The sequence below is a fragment of the Nannospalax galili genome, unplaced genomic scaffold, assembly GCF_000622305.1.
Source record: "Nannospalax galili isolate Female #2095 unplaced genomic scaffold, S.galili_v1.0 scaffold235, whole genome shotgun sequence".
NCBI classification, from domain to species: Eukaryota; Metazoa; Chordata; class Mammalia; order Rodentia; family Spalacidae; genus Nannospalax; species Nannospalax galili.
In genome coordinates this window covers 2124794-2147102 of record NW_008338118.1, presented here as the reverse complement: position 1 = coordinate 2147102, position 22309 = coordinate 2124794, and the positions used below count along the sequence as shown (strand labels likewise).

Here is a 22309-nt window from a genome sequence, read left to right as displayed (position 1 = left end):
CCTTAAACATCATTTTCTCATTAATTTATTATGATGCATTTTCTATAACATATAGGTTTTTAATTTCCACTTGGCTTAAAATTTAGAATAAGAAGTTAAACAAAGAAATTATTTTTAAAATTCAAACTATCATTTGCTCTTTTAAAAAGTCAAATTCTGCATTCAAATTTAATATAATATTATTTTAGAAGAAATGGTACCAACTCTTTCCAATATATTTGACATTTAATTTGTGTGTTTAGTTACTAAATATGAAATAAATGCTTAGCATGTCCAGATAAACTAGAGAATATACTATATCTTTAATAGCAGGAAGAGAGAATTTATAAATTAACAAAATCAGTGGATGATTTCAGTTATTACAGAGGAAACACTACTTGAGCAACGTCTCTTGTTTGATACAGAAAGATAAACAGAGAAAGGCGACAGAGACAGGCAGAGAGAAATAGAGTGAAACTGATTTTTGATGATTCTGTCTTAGTTGTCCATCCATTCTTCTGTGTCAAGATTTTCAGAGTCTGAACATACTGCGTTCATCTCAGCTAATTAAAATATATTTGAAATATTTCAAATACCTAATCCAGTATCACGTCAGATTCATGGCTATTTTTAACTTGAGGAAGAAAAATTGTAAGAGCCAGAGGGGGTGAATGACCACAAGAAGCCAGAGTCTTCCAGACAGCTGGTTATTTTCTCATATGAACTCACAGCAATAGTGACAGCATGCACAAGTTCCACACAAGCTCAAATCAGACAAAATTCCAGCGTAGAAATGGGGATATGAGTTAGAAATCCAAATGCAAACTAAGTAACTTTTGGAAATTGAATAAATCTTAATTGATTATATAATGAAGAATTTGAACATACAAATGGGCTTCCACATAGTAAATGTTTCAGTACCTACATTTATTACACTGCATTTAACCAGGGTAACAATGTATGTCTCTTCAAATATTTCTTTATGGTGAAAGCATTCAAATTCCTTCCTCATATCTTTTGCAAATATGTAATAGATTAATATTATTTATATTCACTGTGTTGTGAATAAGAAACGACTCTGTGTTTTGCTCTAGCTGTAAAACAGGAACCACTGGTCAACTTGCTCCACCATCTTCTTTCCCTTACTCCCACTTTCCTTAACGTTCATTCTTCTAACAGTTATGCTAACAAGTACTTTATGCTGCGTCTATGACTGAAATGTGCTGCTTATCTTTTTGTGCTTCATTTCACATGATGGATTTCCTAATTTTTTTATACATCTCACATATTGATCTCCAGTTTCATCCACTTTCTTGCACATGATGAGATTAATTATTTTATTTCTAACTACGCCATTGCACTCGTAGTGCACCTTTACCTGTTCCTTATTTGGTAAACACTTAGATCATTTCCATTGCTTCATTGTAAATACTGCTACAATAATTTTTTTGGGGGTAGATGTCTGTTTAATATACTGATTTTATTTCTTGTTTGAATACTTAGTAAGATTGCTACATATTATAGTAGTTCTATTTTTAAGTTTTTTTTAAAGTTAAGGAATTTCTATGCTTTTTACCATCATATCTCAACTATTTTGAGTTTTTTTCACCAGTGGTGTGCACAAATTTTCCTTTTCTCCATATCTTTTGTCCTTTTGATAATAGCTATTTTTACAAGTAGGAGGTCTTATCTCATTGGTTTTTTGACATTCATTTCCTGATGGTTATAATGGTATTGAGAACTTTAATACCTTTTTTCTCATTTATGTCTTCTTTTGAGAAATGTCTATTCACTTCTATTGTCCAGTTTTAAGATTCGGTTATTTGGTCTTTTGCTATTGAGCATTTTGAGTTCTTTATTTCCAACAGTCACACCTTATAAAATGTTGGCGATTATTTTCTCCTGTTCTGTATCTTCTCCTCAGTCTCGTCAATCTGAATGTTTTTCTCCTTTGCTGTGCAGAAACTTTTTGGTTTTATAGCACCCATTTGTCTACATTTGTTCTTGATCCTTGCTATTTCAGTCTTGTTTAAAAGGCTTTTTCTTCAGTACTCTGAGACGTTTCCCTAATGTTTCTTTGCTAGTTTCACATTTCTTATATTTATGTGCTTGGTCCCTCTTGGATGATTTTTGTAAACTGGCAAAAGAAAATAGTTTACTTTCATTCTTCTACCTATGTACATGCAATTTTATCATCACTGTTCTTTCGCCATTGCATGTTTGTAGCATATTTGTTGTAAATCAGGTGTCTATTGGGACTATCAATTGAAATTTGATTAATGTGTTGGTTAATGTGTTTTATATGCCAGCCTAACAGTTGATATTTTAATTACTATATGTTTGTAACATATTAAATAATAAGATAGTCAAAGTAGGATAGTTTCACTTTTGTCCCATTTACTCACGTGAGAGTAATTGGGAGGAGTGTGTTTTTGGTCAAAGCAAATTATTCACGTGTGTGAATATGTCAAAATGAAACCCAGTAATTTGTGCAGTTAGTACAGAGAAATATAATAGCTTGGACTATTCAGGATTTTTTATGGTTTTCAATAAAAAATAGGATTTTTTATTTTGTGAAGTTTTTTTATCTTTGTAGAGACTGTTGAATGTATAATTGCTTTAAGCAGTCTGAAAATTCTACTGATATTGATTCTTCAAATTCACAAACATTTGAATTGATGTCTGTCTCTCTGTCTCTCTGTCTCTCTGTCTCTGTCTCTTCTCTCTCTCTCTCTCTCTCTCTCTCTCTCTCTCTCTCTCTCTGTTTATATGGTCATTTGCTTAGATTTTTCCATCAGTGTTTTATAGTTTAAGTGATGAAATCTTTCTACACTAAAAATTAGAGCATAGGGGATTTTCATGACTTGATTCCACAGACGTTATAGCAGATCTAAATAGAATGCATACTAATTTAGTAGTGTCTATAGCATTATTCATTATAATGCCAACGTTTGAATAAATGTCTCATAATTCTGCTGTTTAATGAAGTTCAATAGTTAATTGGCCTAGTTTCCCAGCTTTAAGCTCTTTAGAACCTGATATTATTCTTGGATTAATAGTAACATCCTGGTGAGTATGAGCATGCCATCTTGAATGAAGGAAAAAGAAGGAAGCCAGTAAAACTACTACACAGTTGAAGATTGTAAGAGAGAATAAGATAGGACCAGAAAAATTGCTGGGCCAGGTCTCCTAGTACACCGCTTTCCAAGAGAAAAACAGTGTGAGTTATATATGTATATTTAAAAATCTGGTAGCCACAAATAAAAAAAATAAAAGGATAAGAATAAACAGATTCTTATATGTTGTTTTCTTATGTATGTCTGCTTGTATATTACACAGGACATGCCAGTTCGGACCGAGCATTTTTCAGCTATTCTGTAGCCTCATTATCTAGTGGCAATTATGTTAAAAAGTATACATATGGTGACTTATACATGAACATAAAGATTGGCTTCTAAGTTGACAAATTATTTCAAGATTTGAAGCTGAGCTTTATGTGTTGATTTGCCAGCAGTGATTATATAAGAATGAATGAAGGCAGGTAACAGGGTTAGAGTAGGATGATAATGTGTTCTGCCAGTATGTTAGTCCAAACCCTAGGCTCTTATTTTAAAGTGAGTGTCTCAAAATTGTTGGACAAGATATCAGAGGGAAAGAAATGAAAAATGACTCCAAGATATTTGCCTAGATAAATTTAAATCTCAACGACTTGGGTCTTGCATCCAAATTCATGGTCCCCAAATGGAAATAAATACATTATACATTCCAAAGTGTATGTTAGACAATGAGGTAAGTGCAAAAGTGCGAAAGACATTAACAGCATTGAAATACTAGGAATATTCTAACTTCTCCTTTAATGTTTGTGAGCCCCCCCCATTTCAATATTGGAATTTAGATCCCACAGCACAAACTGTCTCCATAAAGAAGTATATTTCAAACTAGGCCATTCCATAAAGTTGTCTGGTTCCTTCCATGTAGAGGATCTGGTGGTAGAAGACAGGAATTTCTAAAATTACACCTCTGGGGGAGGTTCACCTTCTACAGAATTATGACAGAATAATTCTGAGGTATGAGGAAGTGAATTGTTATCTCTTTACACACCAACTTCAACACACTAAAAAAGAGAGAGAAATCTAAAACAGCAAAAGCTCATTGTTGCTTGACTTTAGCTTCATTTTCATTGTTTAATTAGTAATAGGTATAAATAATATGGGAAACCAGAATGTTTTAATATCTTCTGTCCCTAAAGTTAATCTTGCCTTTGGGAATACTATAATAATCCACCATGTTATATCCATTCCTATCTTCATTATTATCTAATCTTCTTGGTGAAGTTTCTGGCTGTTTTTTTTTTTTCCTTGCACAATGTTTTTAGTTGTTACTCTATGTCATTTTACTCTCTCAGGTAGAATTTGATTTTATTTAAAAGTGATTAGTAGGCAGAGACTGAGGTATTATCATTGAAAATTATTTATGATTGGCATTATATAATTATTTTATTATATATGATAGGAAAGAACATTTTCAATATAATTAATGCTTCAAACATGGAATTTCATGTTACATTGGACTAGATGCTATATGAAGTAGTACTAAGGCCCATGTTATACAGTCCATTCACTTATAGAATCTCTCTTCTCTAGTTCCTTCTCACACCTCAGGAAGTTGTTTGGAGAATAAAATCTAAAGGGATGGATTATGAGACCTATCAAAATTTAGAAAATATACTTGAATGTAACAGGACATTATTATTATTTTTAAAAATAGATCTATTGGTAACTCTTCTATCTCACAGAATTTTAGAACAAAGTATTGAGCATGTGTTGATAAAATATAAACATCTCTAAAATTTTCTCTTAAACCAGTCAAACCTACTAAAAAGAGGTGGGGGTGTGGGTGAGGTATAAGAAGGGGTAAGAAGTGTTCTTGTTTCCAGTGCACATTTTCCTGGAGATGAAGGGGTCCAGCTAAGGAACAATGCACACTTAAATTAGGATTAAGTCTTCTGTATAGTAGCTGGACACAATGTGGGAGAACAGCAAGCCAGCATTCATGACATAGTAAGGCTGCCTGGGTATTCTGATGCTTGTGCAATTTGGTAAAGATATTCAGAAAACCAGCATTTATTGAAGCTGAGGACATTTCTCAATTTGTACAATGCTTACCTTACGTGTGTGGAGCTCTAGTTTTGATCTTCAGCACAGAAGTAAACAAGTATGACAGCACAGGTCTGCAACATTAACTATCGGGTGGTAGAGGCAGAAGGAGGACAAGTTCAGCGTCATCCTTGCCAGCATAATAGATTTGAAGTTATGAATCCAGCCTTGGATAATATGATCTGTCTCAAAAAATAGACAAACTAACCAACCAACAAAAACCTACATTAGTGTTTCTTTGAATTTGGTGAACTTAGATCAGTTGAAATGTTTGCTTTTGTTTTTTATACTTGGCTATATGTTTCAACTATCTAACAAAATTTACTAAGTGCCAGCATGACATTACAGTTGTACGTAAGTTCTGCAGTAGGACTGTGTCACAGTTTGAATTCAAATAGAGAAATGAATCTACCTTTAACTACCCCTTTGCCTTGTATACAGTCCCTGCATCGTTTCTGCCATACATATACATTTTTCAAGAATACAGCTGCGTATATTGTTTATCTTATCTGTTTTTCATAGCAATCTATTGATTTTCCCAGCTAAAATGGCAGACCCAATGTTCTGAAACCATACTCTTCAACCAAAAGTTCTTCATGGCATACTATCTGTCTAATTAAAAAGCACTTCCAAATATGTTGAGAAATGAATGAATGAGGAACAAATAAATGAGTTGTCCAGTATATCACAGTGTTTTGAATGGTCAGGCAACTTAAAAAGTCAGTAACTAGCAAACCTGTGATTATGTGACAATGGTCTGGATAGTAGAACTCAGTACAGAGAAGACACTTTAAATTTCTCTTAAAGAATGCAAATTTTCTTTGTGAGTATTTCAATTATGTAATTGTGATTTGCATATAGTTGTCCATTGGAGTATGGGTACTGGTTTGTGGAAACATTATGAACGATTAAGCAAAGCATTTGTATCAATTTTCGATATGGTTTGTTGTTACAAGATTTAGCAAATATCAATCCATCTGTGTGTATATGTCTGGAAATGATAAAACATGAAATTTATTTAAAAAATATTTATGCCAAATAATATTATATTTCAGTGAGTGCCATTCATATTAATTTTCATATACACATTTTCAGTATTATTTGTCTGTTACTTTGTCAAAAATGGCTCAAGGAAATGCAGGAAGAAGAAACCACATTTCAGGAGAGGAGAGAATGGGTTGATATAGCAAGGATAGTGTCATAAATGCACAGAAGCCAGTGGGTAAGTGGTGGTCAACATGAGAGAGAGATTTATATTGAAGACAGAGGAGGCTTGAACCTGTGCCTTTTGAATGAGAAGACTAGCCAATTGTACCTGGTGGAGAAGGCTCAGCTCTTCTTCAAAAAATCAAGAGAGGGCTTGACAGACAGCTCAGCTGTTTTGCTTTTGAAGAAGACCTGATTTTGCTTTCCAGAATCCACACTGGGTTGCTCACAGCGGCCTGTACCTCCAGCTCCAGGGCATCGGACACCAGTGGTGTCCATTAACACTTGAATTCTCAAGCACATACTCCCCTCTCTCAACACACATACTATTTTTTTTCTTTCTTTTATTTTATTTTCCTTGATGTTTTGCAAATTTTGTACATTATATTTTGATTGTATTTAGATCCTCTCCCCTATCTGTATCTAATCCAATTTCATGTATTCTATTATATATTTATTAAGGCTATAGAGTCAAATTTGTGTATGCTAATGCCCTTTGTAGTGGGTCATTCTACTGGAGTCTGGTTAACCTACAAAGAGTCATACTCTTAAAAGAGACTGATTCTCCCCTTCCCAGAAGCCATTGGTTTCCAATAGTTCTTAGGTAAAACTACAGTTTTCTACCCACTTCCCCACCCTCATCTGTGCTGCGATTTTTGTCTGACTTGAGCTTATGTGGTACTTTTTTATGCCGTCACCATTGCTGTGAGTTCATATATAAGTAACTGGCCAGCTATCTGGAAAACTATGTCCTTGTTGTCATCTACCACCTCTGGCTCTTATAATCTTGGTGTGAGCCTTGGGATGCAGAAGTTTGATATGAGTGATCAGTGTGGGGATAATCAATCTGCAGTCTCTTATTCTCTGCTCACTCACCAGTTTTGGGTTTCTGTTGCAATCACCATCTACTGCATAAAGAAGCTTCTCTGATGAGAGTTTAGAGATGCATTAATTTTAGATATAACTATACTGCTAAACATATATAGTATTAATGCAACTCCTAATGGCAGTAGCTTCTGATACTTGCTTACTACCGTAGCTATTGAAGGATTGACTTTCCCATTGGAGTATGAAACTTCGTGGGTATAAATGCCAGAGAAGTAAGATTGTTGCTTAGACTGATTCTTCTTGTGCCCTTCGTGCCGAACTTCTTACTGCTGTTCTTATGAAATATAAGCAGGTTGCCTAAGGATCTGGCTGAAGAAAAGCTAAGGTTAGATTTGACTTAACATTTTTGTAATTGATTATAGGGACAGAAAATAACCTAATTCTTTGTGGGTATAATTTCAGTGTGGGAGACAAACAGAATCTCAGAAGAATTACCTGTCTTCTCTAGCTCTGTGAATCTTGTCTACTTGCCAAGCTATTTGTTGTCAGAAAACCAAGCAATTCATATTGATTAAATATGATTTTTTTTATTAGATGCCTCTAGGGATTTTCAATGACTGCATCTAGAATAAATTCTAAATGTTAATTCATGTGCCTCAAGGCTCTTCACTCCAAATGTCTTTTCTGCCATAGCTGCTTATATTTTTCCTAAATGCCCCGTTTTATGAGAAGCTCAAATTTACATTAATCTCCTCCCTGTGTGAAGCATGACTCTTCACATTTCCGCAACTTTGTGGTATACCTCTGCCATCTTCTTAGACTTAGAAATCAAAACTATAACTCAAATCAAAGATTTTGACTAGGAAGTTAGCTCAGTGGTTAAAGTGTTTGGCACACAAGTTTGCAGACCAGAGTGAAAATGAAGTTTCTTTGATCAGAAACTTTTTGAAAAATTTCTTACCTATACTGGAGTCATCTAGCTGCATGTCATGTTTTTTTTTTTTTTTTTTAATGTACTACTCTGTAATAATTTTGGGAACCAGAATACAGTATGGTTTCTGGCTGAAAGACATGCAGCAACTGCTTTTTACTTAAGGTTATATAACCAGGGATTTAGGGTGTGAACCATTCCACACAAGGTATGGTGTCCTTGAGGTGATCTTTGAAGCATGCATTATAGAACTTTGTTAGAACTGTCATCCCAAGACCTAATATCAAATCGCAGACTATATAAAAATACTGAAACCCCAAACACTGAAACTGTGAACCAAAAGCAGTATCTAGAGTATTGCTTATCATTTATTTATTTCCCCAATAGTCTCTGAGTTAACACATCATTTTCAAAACATTGAAATGTTTGTATTTTCTGAACTCTTTTCATTGTTTTATCTTGTGAAAAGATTAATAATGGAGGTTTCGAAGATTGCTTTTTATGAACCCTAGTATTTCCTGGAGGCATTTCAGGATATTTTATGAAAATACAAAAATATCTTGTCTTTTCATGCTATGTTACCCAAAACTGAATAAAAAAGCACAACCGACTTGTACTACAACAGATTATAAGCAATCTTCAATCTTTGATAAAAAGATTCTGTGTTCTAACTCAGAGAAATTAATTTGTCCATTTTTACTTAAGACCAAATGTTATTTGTTTTTTAACTAAATACTCACTGTGTCACTTTTAGATATGTATCAATGTTTAAGTGATTGAAATCTACCAGTGAAAAAAGAAATTTCAATTGGTATAAGTTAATATTTTAGAAGAGATTGTCAGAGATATAAACATAACAGAATAACACATACAATGCTATGAACAGAAGCATTCTATTTTAAAAAAAACCTTAAAATATTTAATCAGAAGATAGGAGAATCATAACTACAGGAAGTGGTTGTTGGGCAAAGTGTTGGGAGAAGGCAGTTTGCAGAAAGAAGCCAGCTGTTCAGGGAAAGCCTCATTGAATACAAGCCAGACATAAACAAGGAGAACTGTGGATGTTGATCATAGTAGCTTATGACCAACCAAATAGCTTACAACCAAGTTTAAGCTATTTCTATCTAAAACATACTGCATAACTTTCTGTTAAGATTACAATATTCATAGTGTAATGCAACTTTTCAAGTATGTAAAATTCAGTTGTGTTGTATGATTTTTAAAACAAAATCAAATCAATATTTTCAACTTAAGTTTTTTTCCTCTTTGTTTTTATTATTTTGAAGAGGTAACCCAATTTGCCCATGGGGAATCGGGATGCAGACTGCTCTGGCTTCTTCTATGCTGAACAAGGATGTAGGGTGTGGCAATTGGGGTACCCCTTCAGTGGGCCTCTCTAAAGACTCTCAAATTGAGACATGAAGGAGAAGTGAAGGCAAGAATAGTTAGCATTACAAACTCTAGACAGGGAACCAGAAAAAATCAGAATAGGCCAGATTTTAAACACTCAAATTAAAGTCCATTGGAATTTTCAGATGAGGGCTTTCAAAAGCATCCATCTATTGGGCTCTTTATAATTTTTCTTTGGGCTTCCCAGACTGGACTTGAGAGCGATGAACTTAGGGTTTGTTTTCAGGTACTCTGATAGCTGTTGGAATGACTAGAATCAGTAGATAGGAAGTAAAATAAACTTAGTCATCATTTTAGAACAATAGTAGCTCTAGGTGGGCACTATAGAATTAGAGACCAAGATTTGAAGTCTTATACCTGAGCAATATTTTCTTTTTTCTTTTTTCTTTTTACAAAAACTTTATTGAGAATTTCATACATGCATATAGGGTGTTTTGATCAAATCCATGCTCACTCCCTCCCCTCCAACATTCCCCTCTCTGAAGAGGTAACCCTAAAAATCTTTTAGGGATTAGATAAAAGCTTCCAAATACTTTTGGCGTTTCTGAACTTGGAACAGAGTAAGTCACTAACAGGCCCAAGGACATTTTGACTTTTAGCCAAGAAGCTGGCTACATTTCTTTGGCGTCTTTTTGTTTTGTTTTGTTTGTTTTTCAGTCTTTTTTTTTTTAGCAGGGTCTCCCTGTGGTGGCCCCAGCTGTCCTGGAACTCACTACATAGACCAGGCTAGATATGAACTCACAGAGATCCACCTGCCTCTGCCTCCCAAATGCTGGGACTACAGGCATGCGCCACCACGCCTGGCTCTTTGGGGTCTTTTTACCCTAACTGACTAGCCAATTCCTACCTCCTATTCTTATCACACCATCCTCTGAAGGGGTTACTCAAATTGCCAATAGGGAATAGGGACGACGACTACTCTGGCTTCTTCCATGCTGAACAGGGACACAGTGTGAGGCAATTGGAGTACCCCTTCAGTGGGTCTTTTAAATATTTTCAACTTATAACCCTTGAGTTTCATCATTGATACTTGGCAAGTGGAGTCTAACTCTTTCTATTGAATCCAGATTTCCAAGATAAATGTATTCACATTATGCACACTTCAGTCCTGTGTTTTCTAAGAAGTGGGCTTTAGTATTCATATTTAATTTAATTTATCTATCTAGGTGTATGCCTCTCAAAGAGGTAATTGACTACAACTATATTTTTCTTTAAAATGATATATACAGCAAATTCCTTCACAATACTCTTTTGAATGGCAAAATAAAGTTTAGGCTGTAAGAACTGGATAAAGATTCATACTATTTGAACTATTTCCTTAGAAGAAATGAAAATCCCAGAGTTTTTAGATGCTTCTAACAATAGATTTTCATGTTTGTTGAAGTATGCACTAGGGCAAAACTGTGATAGACTATGCCTTTAATTTTGAAATGGCCTAGATAATATCAAAAATGATTGGTCCACCATACATTGCTCTAGCCGAAAGAATATTTGGAGCTCATTCTGCACAATCCCGGTTCTCTTACTGACCTTTTAAATGTACAGGGCTGCTCTCAAAAGTGTATTTGTAATTGAACAAGAACAATTTTTTAAAGAAAGCAAAAGTGAATCAGCATATGAAACTTTTATTCTTCCTGTAAAAAAGACCAAATGCAGAGTAACACCCAAAAAGAAGAAAAAAAAAACCCTGCTTATCCTTTCCAAATTTTTAAATATCTGCCTGGTTTTCTGTACTGTTTCCATTTTAAGTTAGTCAGAGTCTGAATTATTGTTGAATGTACTCTGAATCAGGACCTAAAGCTCTAAATGTAATGGCATTTCTTTTTACCTTTGTTAGCATTATGTAGGGGACTATTCAATGTTTTATCTTAGTTTATTGATTTTGTTAGTTGGAAATTTTATGCAGGTATAAAATGCATTCTAATTGCTATAACTCCCACATCTTCTTATCTCCCTACAGCACCTCTCCTCCTTCCTTCAAATTCCTTTCCCACATTCATTTCTAGGATTTTGTTCATTCATTGTTGTTTCTGATTTATTTATTTATTTATTCTTTATTTATTTATTTATTGATTTATTTATTTATTATTTGAGTCCTGATGTCTAACTAGGATCTTCTGTGTGGCCTTGGGTTTGAAACTCTCAATAGGAGCCTGGTGGGTTCCTCAGTAGATACACAACTGAAGACAATAACCTCTCCTCCCCAACAATCTATCAACAGCAAACAGTTCAGCAGGGAGGGGTAGGGCCTGAGGAGCCCTGCGCTAATCCATGATTGACTGCTCATAGTTTTCCAGTGTTGTGTAGGCCTCTTGCAGACAGACAAGAGGTCAATACTGCATTGGCTGTGCCATTCCAGAAGTCAGACTTCACAGTCCTTCTCCTGATCTTCCTGCTCCTGCATTTTTTCTGCCTTTCTTCTGAGATGATCCTTGAGCATTACAGGGGTGATACAAATGCCCTGTTCAGGGCTAAGCACATAATCCTTGCTTATTCTCAATGTCTTGAACAGCCATTGTGGTGATTTGAATGAAAATGTTGCCCATAGGCTCCAAATATTTAGACATTTTGTCCCCTGTTGGTGACTCTGTTTTGAGAGGTCTTAGAAGGTGTTACCATGCTGGAGGAACCTTGTCACTAGGGGTGGGTTTAGAGGTTCTTAAGCCTTGCGTGATCTCCAGTGGTTGAGTTCTTGCTTCCTGTGCCTTCTTGAAGATGTGAGTGCTTAACTTCTGCTCCTTTTCATCATGCCTCCCTGCCTTGACTGACTGTAAATCCCATGGAATCTTAAGCTCAAATAGACGCTTCCTTTTATAAGTTCCCCTCCTTTTATAAGTTTTTATCACAGCAACAGAAATGTAACTAATAAAGCCATACATCTCATTTATTGCAAAGAGAAGCTTCTCCGATTAAGACTGAGAATAGAATTTGCTATAGAATTTTATTTTATCTTTTTGAATCACAAATATTTAGAAATATACTTGACAGCATGACAATTTAGCTAAATAACAGCAGTAATTTTTCTCTTAGGGCTTAAGACCTCCTCAGCTGGTGGCTTTTGACCATACTTACAACAACAAACATGCATTCCCTTTTGTAGAATATGCCTCAAATCCAATCAGAGAGTCGGTAGTTACATACTTACCTAATTGTCCTGCCTTATTATACCAGTGAGTACATTTTACTTGACAGGTAGGTATTATAGTTTCTAAGATTCACATCCGTATTTGAACATCTAACAGTGGATAAGGGTTCCTCTTTCCCCAAATCCTAGCTAGCATTTGTCTTCATTTGATTTCTTGATGACAGCCATTTCAAGTGGGAAGGGATGAAATCTCAAGTAGCTTTAACTTGTATTTTGCTGAAGGCTAAAATAATGAACATTGGCCATTTCTTCTTCTGAGAATTCTTTGTACAGATCCATGACCTGTCTCTTTTTTGTTTGTTTGCTTTTGTTGGGTTTATTTTTGGTGTTCTGTTTTTTGAGAACACTGTGTATTTTATATATTAAATGTAATCAGAAGTAGAAATGAATTTTTTTTCTCCCATTCTGTAGACTGCCTTTTCACTAAATAGGTAGTTTCCTTTGCTATACAGAAGCTTTTTAGTTTTATGAGATCCTGTTGGTTAGTTGTTGGTCTTATTTCTTACACTACCAGAGTCCTGTCTAGAAAGTCCTTGCCTGTGCCTTTTTTGATAATGTGTACTCCCTAAGTTTCATCTAGCAGTTTCAAAGATCCAGTCTTATATTGTCCTTAGTGCATTTAGAGTTGAATTTTATGAAGGGTGGGAGAAAAAGATGTAGCTTAATTCTTTGACATGTTGATTTCAGTTATCCCAGCATCATTTGTTGAAGATGCTGCTTGACTCCAGTGCATATTTTTGGTATCTTTGTCAAAACCAGGCAGCTGGACTTGCTCAGATTTCTATATCAATCCTCTATTTTATTTCATTGACCTATGTTTTGTTTTGTGATGGGTTTTTTTGTGCTAGTTTTTATCACTATGGCTCTTTAATTTTTAAGCATGTGAAAGTGGGAGGGGTCATGGCAAGGGACCTTGGAGGAAATGGAAGGGGGATTGAGGAGTGAATATAATTGAAATACATTGAGTGCATGCATGAAATTCTTCCAGCATAATAAAAATGTAAAAATAAATGTAAAAAGTAAGAAAATTGAATGTTCCTACATATAATGCTAAAATGTGTAAAACAGAAATGCCAATATTTCAGTCTCATTGGCAATAGCAACAAAAATAAAAGTAAAGATGGACCTTTTTGGTTAGTTGTGAATATTTACTTTTCTATTTAAAGATTTATTAATTATCTTCTAATCTCAAAAATCTCATGAAGACTTTATTTGAATATTTGGATGTAAATAGTTTATTTTACAATATCATTTTTATTTTAAAAAAGTGGACTAAATGACAGCATAGGGAGCTACACAGAACATTACCTATCTGAATGAAATGTTTCAGGAAATTAGAATAATGGAGAGAATGTATGCATAGTGATATTTTCATACTCATTTTGAGCCATAACTCAAGAAGCCAGGTTCTGAGTTGCCAAATGACCATCTGTGCCCTATATACCACAGGTGTTCATTCCTTCAGAGCAGATTTTCTGTTAAAGATCTGGGGCAGCAGAGTTCCCATTCATACCAACATGACCTCAAGCACAGATCAACCAAGCATTGACATTCATCTTGACTTTGAACATTTTAAAGTCTCATTTTTAAAGGATAACATAATAAAAGTATAAGCACTGTAACAGTTAAGCTTAGGGTCAGCTGTCATTGTTAGAAGCCCAGGACAGTAAGCAGATTCCAGCTGTTCATCAGTGACTTAACATCTGCCCATTCTTTCCCTCTGCCTCACCAATTAACCTGTGGCTTTCAGTAGAAAGGTTGTACTGTAGTCACAGTTTCTGCTGTATCCCTCACCATCATACTTTCACAGGAAGTGAGGGAAGTTATAACAGGTGAGTCATTTTGAGTCATCCATTCTCCTTTACAGAGGTTTCCAGAAAGACTCAAGAACTTATGTTTATAGATTATTACCTATTCATATATGTAAAGTGCTTGAACATTTCTGATCACATTCAAATAAAGTTACCTTAAATAACAAAGAATATGGGATAAGTAGTTAGGAGTTCATAACCATGCTCTTTTATGTTCAAGGTAGATCAATATAAAAAAAAAACAGCAGGGAGTTATCAGGGTCTATAAGGCTATGGCTTTGCTTGAATTGATGTACACCAGTCCCATTCAAAGTTTAGCTTACACAATTTCTTTCTTTGTAAGTATGCATAGCATTGCATTGCATGTATATGTACAACATTTTATTTATCTGTTCTCTGTTGATGTATGTTTAGGCTGCATTCATATATTGGTTATTGTGAATAATGTTAAAATGAATCAGAGAGGTATTTCTTAGCATAGTGACCACTCTTAATAACAATATATTGTGTATCCTAAAATTGAAAAAAGAATATGTTTCTAGAGTTTTCCCCAACAAAAAGTAAGTTGGTGGGGTGCTAGGTACATTAATTATTATTAATTATGTAAACTGACTCTGCAATGTATACTTTGATCGAAGCATTACATTGCATTCCGGGGACTTAGTTTATCCCCAGTGCTGACTGAGGATCAGAAATACCTTTGGAAGTTTCTGGGTTCTGAACCATATTATATTTATTGACATATTTAGCCATACTAGATTGTTAGAAAGCCTTTTTGATATTTCTTCCACTGAAATTTCTCAAATGTATCACCACCGGATTGTTATTAGGAACTTAAGAATGTCAGTCTCGGGGATGGAGAGATGGCTCAGTAGTTAAGAACACTGATTGTTCTTGCAGGCAACCTTGGTTCTAATCCCAGAACCCACATGGCACTAACAACTGTCCATAACTCCAGTCCCAGGGATCCGACAGTCTCTTCTGACCTGTGCAGGCATTGCACAACATGGGTGCACTTACCTACATGCAGGCAATACACACATACACATAAAATAGAAGTAATTAAAAAAAAAAGGATGGCAGTCTCTTGAAGGGAGAAGGAGGCATATAGAGTGTTGGAGTTTTACTAAAGTAAAACCTTGAGTTATACTGATAGTATATGTCTAGGGTCCACAAATAACCTGGCAGATGCAGATGGCAGGTTGGGGGAATGAAGCTTCTGTTCCTCCATTTCTGCTGCTGCTATCTTTGTATGCTCTTCTTCACTTTCCAGGTACTGACTGAGCAGCACAAAGATGAAAAGATCTCCAAAAAGTTTTATTCATTCCAGTCATTTTCCTATGATAAAAAAAATCTTTTCCAGATTCCTGAAAAGAATAGATTGAATATTATTTATCAGAAAATGATGCATAACAAAACAAGAAAGGAAAGATGTGCCAGTTGAAGGGAACCTGGAAGTACTAAGGAGCTTAACTATGATCATGTATTTAGCATGCATACGCACACACACACATATATTTCACTAACGTTATTTCTTACTATGAGCAAAATGTGTATCCCTATATTTACAGACAAATATCCCAGTCACCACTCATCAAAGAAGCTCATTTTGAACCAGTCAGAGACTATTACCACAACTGGTCACATATAGACATTGTCTATGAATTGCCCAGGCCTAAGTGACACATCTACAATGCAACCTTTACACCTAAGGCTCATGGAACATAGAACAGGGGTAAAGAAGAGTACACTTATGAGTCTCTCAGTTCTCATTAATGAAGCTCCCTCATGCAGCGGAAGGCCAGGAACACAAAAGGTCACAAAATGTCAAAGCGTAGAGATCAAGTCTGCTGAATGATGGTCCTTGGACAGGACTCCATTATTAAACCTTACCCACCAAGTCTCAGGGACCATTGCAGAAGAGGGGGCAGAAAGATTATAATAACTAGGGTGGAGGTGCAGGACCATATGGAAACAGATTCCTACAAGCTTCTGGGAATCTGCTCTTGTGATTCTATGGCAATGGTGTCAGCATACACAAGTCCCATGAAAAACTCAGGCAGACAATCACCCAGGATAGAACGGGGAAAATGAACAGCAGACCCCAATTTATCTAAAGGAATCTTGGCAACTGATTGCTGCTAGTTGAGGAAGAGCTGATTTTCCTAAAACAAGGGACTCTAGATAGGCCGAATGGATTCAGTGGATGGACTTGCACTGGGGAATGACTGGGGACACTGACAACACAATGGGTTTTAAAATTTCAGTTAGTCCTCAGTGCAATCTTTCAAAACAGGTTTCATCCTACTTTTTGTCTTCAACCCTAGAAGAAATCGCCAGTACTTATATGCCCTTTATCTTTCCCTGAAAGCTGAGAAGTTTCATACTAATGCTCTCCTTGGCTGGTTCTCACAAGCTCCACTGTGCAAGACTCTTCAGTGGTCATTAATGCAACCATATCCAAGTTCTATGACTCATTCTTACATGTTTGTATTAATACATTTTTGATGTATTAAGAGATAATCATATACCAAGTGATTAAAATTTACATACATATGTATGTTTATTTCAAAATTAAAATGTAATCAAGACTCTGAGACCTACAGAATGGAAGTGTTATAAGAGAAAGTTCATAACATTTTGTATTGAATTGGCTTCAGAGATTAGATTGCCAAGACTACAAAATTTGTGCATGTTTTAATGAGATATGTTCAGTGTTAAGGACTAAATAACACATGCTTAAAGATGCCATGCATGACCAATCTGGAACCTGTGGGTCTCATGTGGCTGCATAAAGCCTAGGATAACTATGATTCTTTTTACTCAATTGCACAGTTATCAAACATAAACCTAGTAGATGCAATGCTTTGTCATGGTGTCAATAAGTTGGATATGCTTGGTTGGGAAAATGAAAATATATAAGAAGATTTAAACTGAGTAAATATTTTGTAAGAATATATATAACTCAATTAGTAATATAAAATAATACATTTCAGACCTTATTTTTGTCCTTTAGACCTGGAGACATGAATCTTTATATAGATATTGGAATGATTTTCTTATTGGTTGAAGAGAGAATTAGGCTATTGGGATTCCTTGTGTAGGGAGTCAATTGACCACAGATACATTGTAAGAACATATCTGTCATTGATATCCAGAACTTATTAATATGTGAGATAATTTGCAAACTGGAGAGGTAAAATACAACAACCAGAAAAGAGGGAACTTTACGTTTTATTCTATATTTTTACATTTTACATTTTTATTAGTTTATGAGACTAAAATATAAATAAAACATATAGGAAATAGTCACAAGAACTTCCATGATTTTTAAACCTCTCAGATTAAAAGGTAGCATAGAATGGTACAATGAAATTGATATGAGATTTTAGCAACTTCAGATTTTAAAACTGTGACCTGAAATTGAAGGAAGGATGGGCTGTAAGACTGGCTTACCAAAGCATAGTTAGCCATGAAATTCCCTTTTGTTAAATACTTAAATTTTTATTTTTATTTGCTGTATCTTCTTCCTGTCTCATTATTTTTAAATTGATGAATAAAGATGTGTAAAGATTCCCCTTCTCCTACCTAAGACACCTTCAAAATAGAAAATGATATTTTACATAATGTCCTCATCACATTTATTTTTCCTGCTCTTCTTCCTCCTTCTTTTAAGCTGTTAATTTATTGTTATGTTTATGTCATAAACTACTTTAAAAACCTTTATAGGGGCTTGAGAGATAGTTCAACAGTTAAGAACACTGGCTGCTCTTGCAGAGGACTAGAGTTGAAATCCCAACACCCAGATGGCAGGTAACAACTCCAGTTCCAGGTATTCAACACCCTCTTCTGGCCTCAACTAGTATTGCACAACACAAGTGCACTTACATAGATGCAGACAATACACATAAAATAAGATTTAAATGTCTTTAGAATATCTCATGGAGAGAGCACATGTAAACATATGTTTTCAAGAATGAATATGGAAAAGATACGCTTATTGAAGAGATAAGATGAGATTGTCCAGCACAGAGTCTCACAATATCCCTTAAAGTGTTGCTGTGTGTGTCATGCTGGTGTTCACTTTAGTCAGGTAACTCTAATGTATCTGTTCTGATGACCACATTTTTAGAAGTCAGTTTTTATGTTTTTTTTCTCCATCAAACATAAGGGTCAGTTTAACTATAAGTCTAAAAGAAAGGTTACACATTATGTTTAGCAAATTTGTCACAGTTCAGTTGCATGACAACCTGAGAACCTTAGTTGGATTTTGTTTTTAATATAATTTATATTCCACCTCATATTCATCATCTGGAGGTTGATGTATATTGGGAATTAGTAAAATGATATAACACAGGAATTTAAATAGATTTCACCAAACTTTTTCTTTAGGTAACGACATAGATTCTTATAAGTTAGAATGAGTATTTTCTTGTTTGAATGGAGAACTGTATGTTTATTATAATCTAAGTCACAGTTAACTAGATTCATTTTTTTATGCAATTAGAATACTAACAAGCTAAGGATAATTTTGCTTTCCTAAGCTGTTGTAGTTGTATCTGATAATATGCCTTCTGTTAAATTTTTCAGCTTACCTCAAATAACTTTGAAATTGTGTATAAAATATGATCCATAATTTATATTTTCCACCAAACTAACCATGCTGTAGCATTAGGGGAGAAAAATATGTCTCTTTTGTTCAAGTCCTATTTTAACTGTGTTTGGCCCCAGTTGAACTTCTTGAATGATATCACAAACGAATGAACAATTGACTCATCTCAATTTCCTTGATGCTATTTCATTCTGAACTTTATTCTAAACACACAGACATAGAAATTCATTTACTTACAAAGCTCTGCATTTTCTGATTATAAAAACAAAAAGGTATATTATATTATAAAATAATATTATATTGAAAAAAGTTTTACTGTCACATGAATATAATCATTCTCATTTTTGTGTGTTTTAGACACATTTCTATTTTATTAATATTGGTCTTCAGAGTTATTTTGTAGATAACCCATTCCCTTTGTATACCATCTGCCTGGCTCTCTCCTTCATTCTCATGATTTTTAGGTGTGGATGGGGCATTCACAGAACTGCAGTCCACAGAGTACTACATGCAAAAGGACTCTTGCTTGGCTTAAAACATTGTTGTCAGTGTTTTGAAACTGTTAATATTTTTTGACTGAGGAAGCTTACATTTTCATTTTTCACTGGGTCCTACAAATCATGTTTCAGGCACTGGAGATTTCTGCTGGTGATAAAACCCAGCTTTCATATCTTCCAAAATCGAGAGCCTGGCTGCTGGTTCTCCTGGCTAACATGAAGTATTTGCATGTCTATACAAGAAATTTCCATGCTTTTACCTTCCAAACTTCATGTCTAGGGGACTGATATCTCATTGAAGGGTGACTTTGTCTAATCCATCTGTCTATCAAATTTGATTTTTTTCTTACGTATTATGAATTTCATAGTGCCGTGGCCCTGAGTGATTTCCAAATGCTTATGTCTTGCTTTATTTCTCTTCAGCTCATCACATTTATTGGTCCAGATGCCTCATCAATAGTTCAGGTGGAATAAGCTATGAGCAATTTAATCTCAGAATGTCTAAAACTAAGATGCTCTTCTTTCTCATTTGAATATTGCTCTGGTTCCTGTACTGAAAGTTACGTTCACTATCACTTAAATACCATAAGCTGACATCTGGAAGCTATCAGGTTTTTCTTCCTTGTTTGTCTTCTGCATCCCGTTCATCACCAAAAGATATCTGATTTATCTCTAAAATTTCTCTTCATACTTCCTGTCACATTACAGATCACTATTACCACAAGTTTGAGCAATTTCAACACTGTGTGCATCTTGAATTTTTTCCAATATGTCTAAGCCCAATTTAAGTAGTTTCTTTTGTTATACTCTATAAATCAACTTTAGAGTACTAATTGGAATATATAATTTTTTACTCAGTCTTCCCTTACTAAGGAATGAACTTCCTCTCATAATCTTGAACATTATTTACTCTGTACCCTTCCCTCCTCCCCTTCTGTCCCTTCCTTCCTTCCTTCCTTCCTTCCTTCCTTCCTTCCTTCCTTCCTTCCTTTTTGCTTTCTTTATTTTTGATTCTTAGATTTCTCAAGGAAGTGATAAAAATAAATTTTCTTTTCTTGGAAAAAATCAATTTTAAGTTTCCACATAAAATTCAAACTATTGTCATAATTGGTAGAATGTTGATTTTTATTATGTGGTGCATTTAAAACTATGTTGAGAGTAATGGTATAGTATAAAACTAATTTATGTATGAATGTATCTTGGTTATAGGACAGAATTAAATTTGATCAATCTAGGCTCTTGAAAAATCATTTAAATTCTTTTATAATACAGTATTTTTTTCTTAAACTTATGCAAAATTTAAAATGCAAGTAAATTAGTAGTAATATACAGAAAAATATTATATTCCTTATATATAAGGGGCAGATGGCCTAAGGAAGATGATTAGCAAATAAACAGGCAATTAAACCTCAGCATATTAAGTGGTAAAATAAATCACAAGGGAGCTATGGGCACAAGAGGAAAGATTTACCACACACTCTCAAGAGACACACAGATTTCCTGGAGGAAGTTAGACTGTGAAGAAGCAAGATGAAATCTAACAGAAGGTGAGAAGTCAACATGGCCATTTAATTCACTCACAGCCTCTCTTCTAATGCTAAAATGACAATGTGCTTAATGTAGCTTCACAACTAAGTGGTGGTGCAAATACATGCATGTACACTATTATTTTATTTTTGAGCTTCTTCTTCCAACAGTAGCCAGATCAATGGATATGTCATTTGAAAATTGAACTTCTGAATATGTGTATTATTTAGTTTGACACTTTCTTTTCATGTTTCTAATAAAGAAGTTTACTATAGAAAGTGAAACTGTGTTCTTGAACATAACAAAAAGTCACTTGGTTCGTAGTTCAATTTATATTTTTACATAAATAAAATATACTTACGCTTAAGTGAGGAAAAACTTTTTTGAAAAATATAATCAAGATTTTTGCATGTTCTAACTAATAGCTATTGTCTTCTCCCTTTGGGGAATATATATTTGTATACATTATTCTAAATATATATGCATATATTCTCTTAAAACATTCTTGTTATTCTAGCCTGGTTTCAGTAAAGATGATAAATCTTACGTTTACATAATAAATATAAATATCTATAAATCAAGACAAAGCTATTTATAAAGAACATAAAATTGTCTTTAAATTCAAAATTATTTTATTTTTATCTTGAGAGATGCTGATATCACTTAGAACTTAATGGAATCTGACTTGAAGTGTATTTTTCTGTATATATTTTACAACATCATTGCACTTGTGTCATAGCAGAAGACAAGTGACTTTCCCTCCTTCATCCATCATAGTGACAAGTAAGCCATTATTTCTTATTGAAAATACATCATTCACTTGAATTGCAAAGTCGATAGGCCTTTTTATATTAACTCTAATAAATAAGTTTTTGATAATTTTATAAATTTTAATGAGCAGTTTAATAGTCACCAGGATTTGAACATTTTAATTTAGATAGTTTGAAAGAAAGATTCCTTTTAAAATTAGTTTTGATTTTTAAGTTTTATATAAGGCAAAATGTGCTAACACATTCTTTTCCCTTATTTATCACATTGTGCTAGCACAGGGGAAAACATGAAAATAATTGTAAAGATTGTGTTAGACTCAAATGGTAGATTTCAAGTTCATTTAAACTTGTTTCAAGAAAATGTAAATATATGCCTCAAACTTGTTCTTGTATTAACATAGACACAGATTTCAAAATTAGATCTTGAAAAGGAATCT

General features: G+C 34.3%; 1 protein-coding gene across 1 annotated transcript in view; it reads left to right on the top strand.

Annotated features, from left to right (window-relative positions):
* Hcn1 (hyperpolarization activated cyclic nucleotide gated potassium channel 1) overlaps window positions 1-22309 on the top strand; it is a 420581-nt gene that overhangs the window by 187952 nt on the left and 210320 nt on the right. The window lies entirely within an intron of this gene.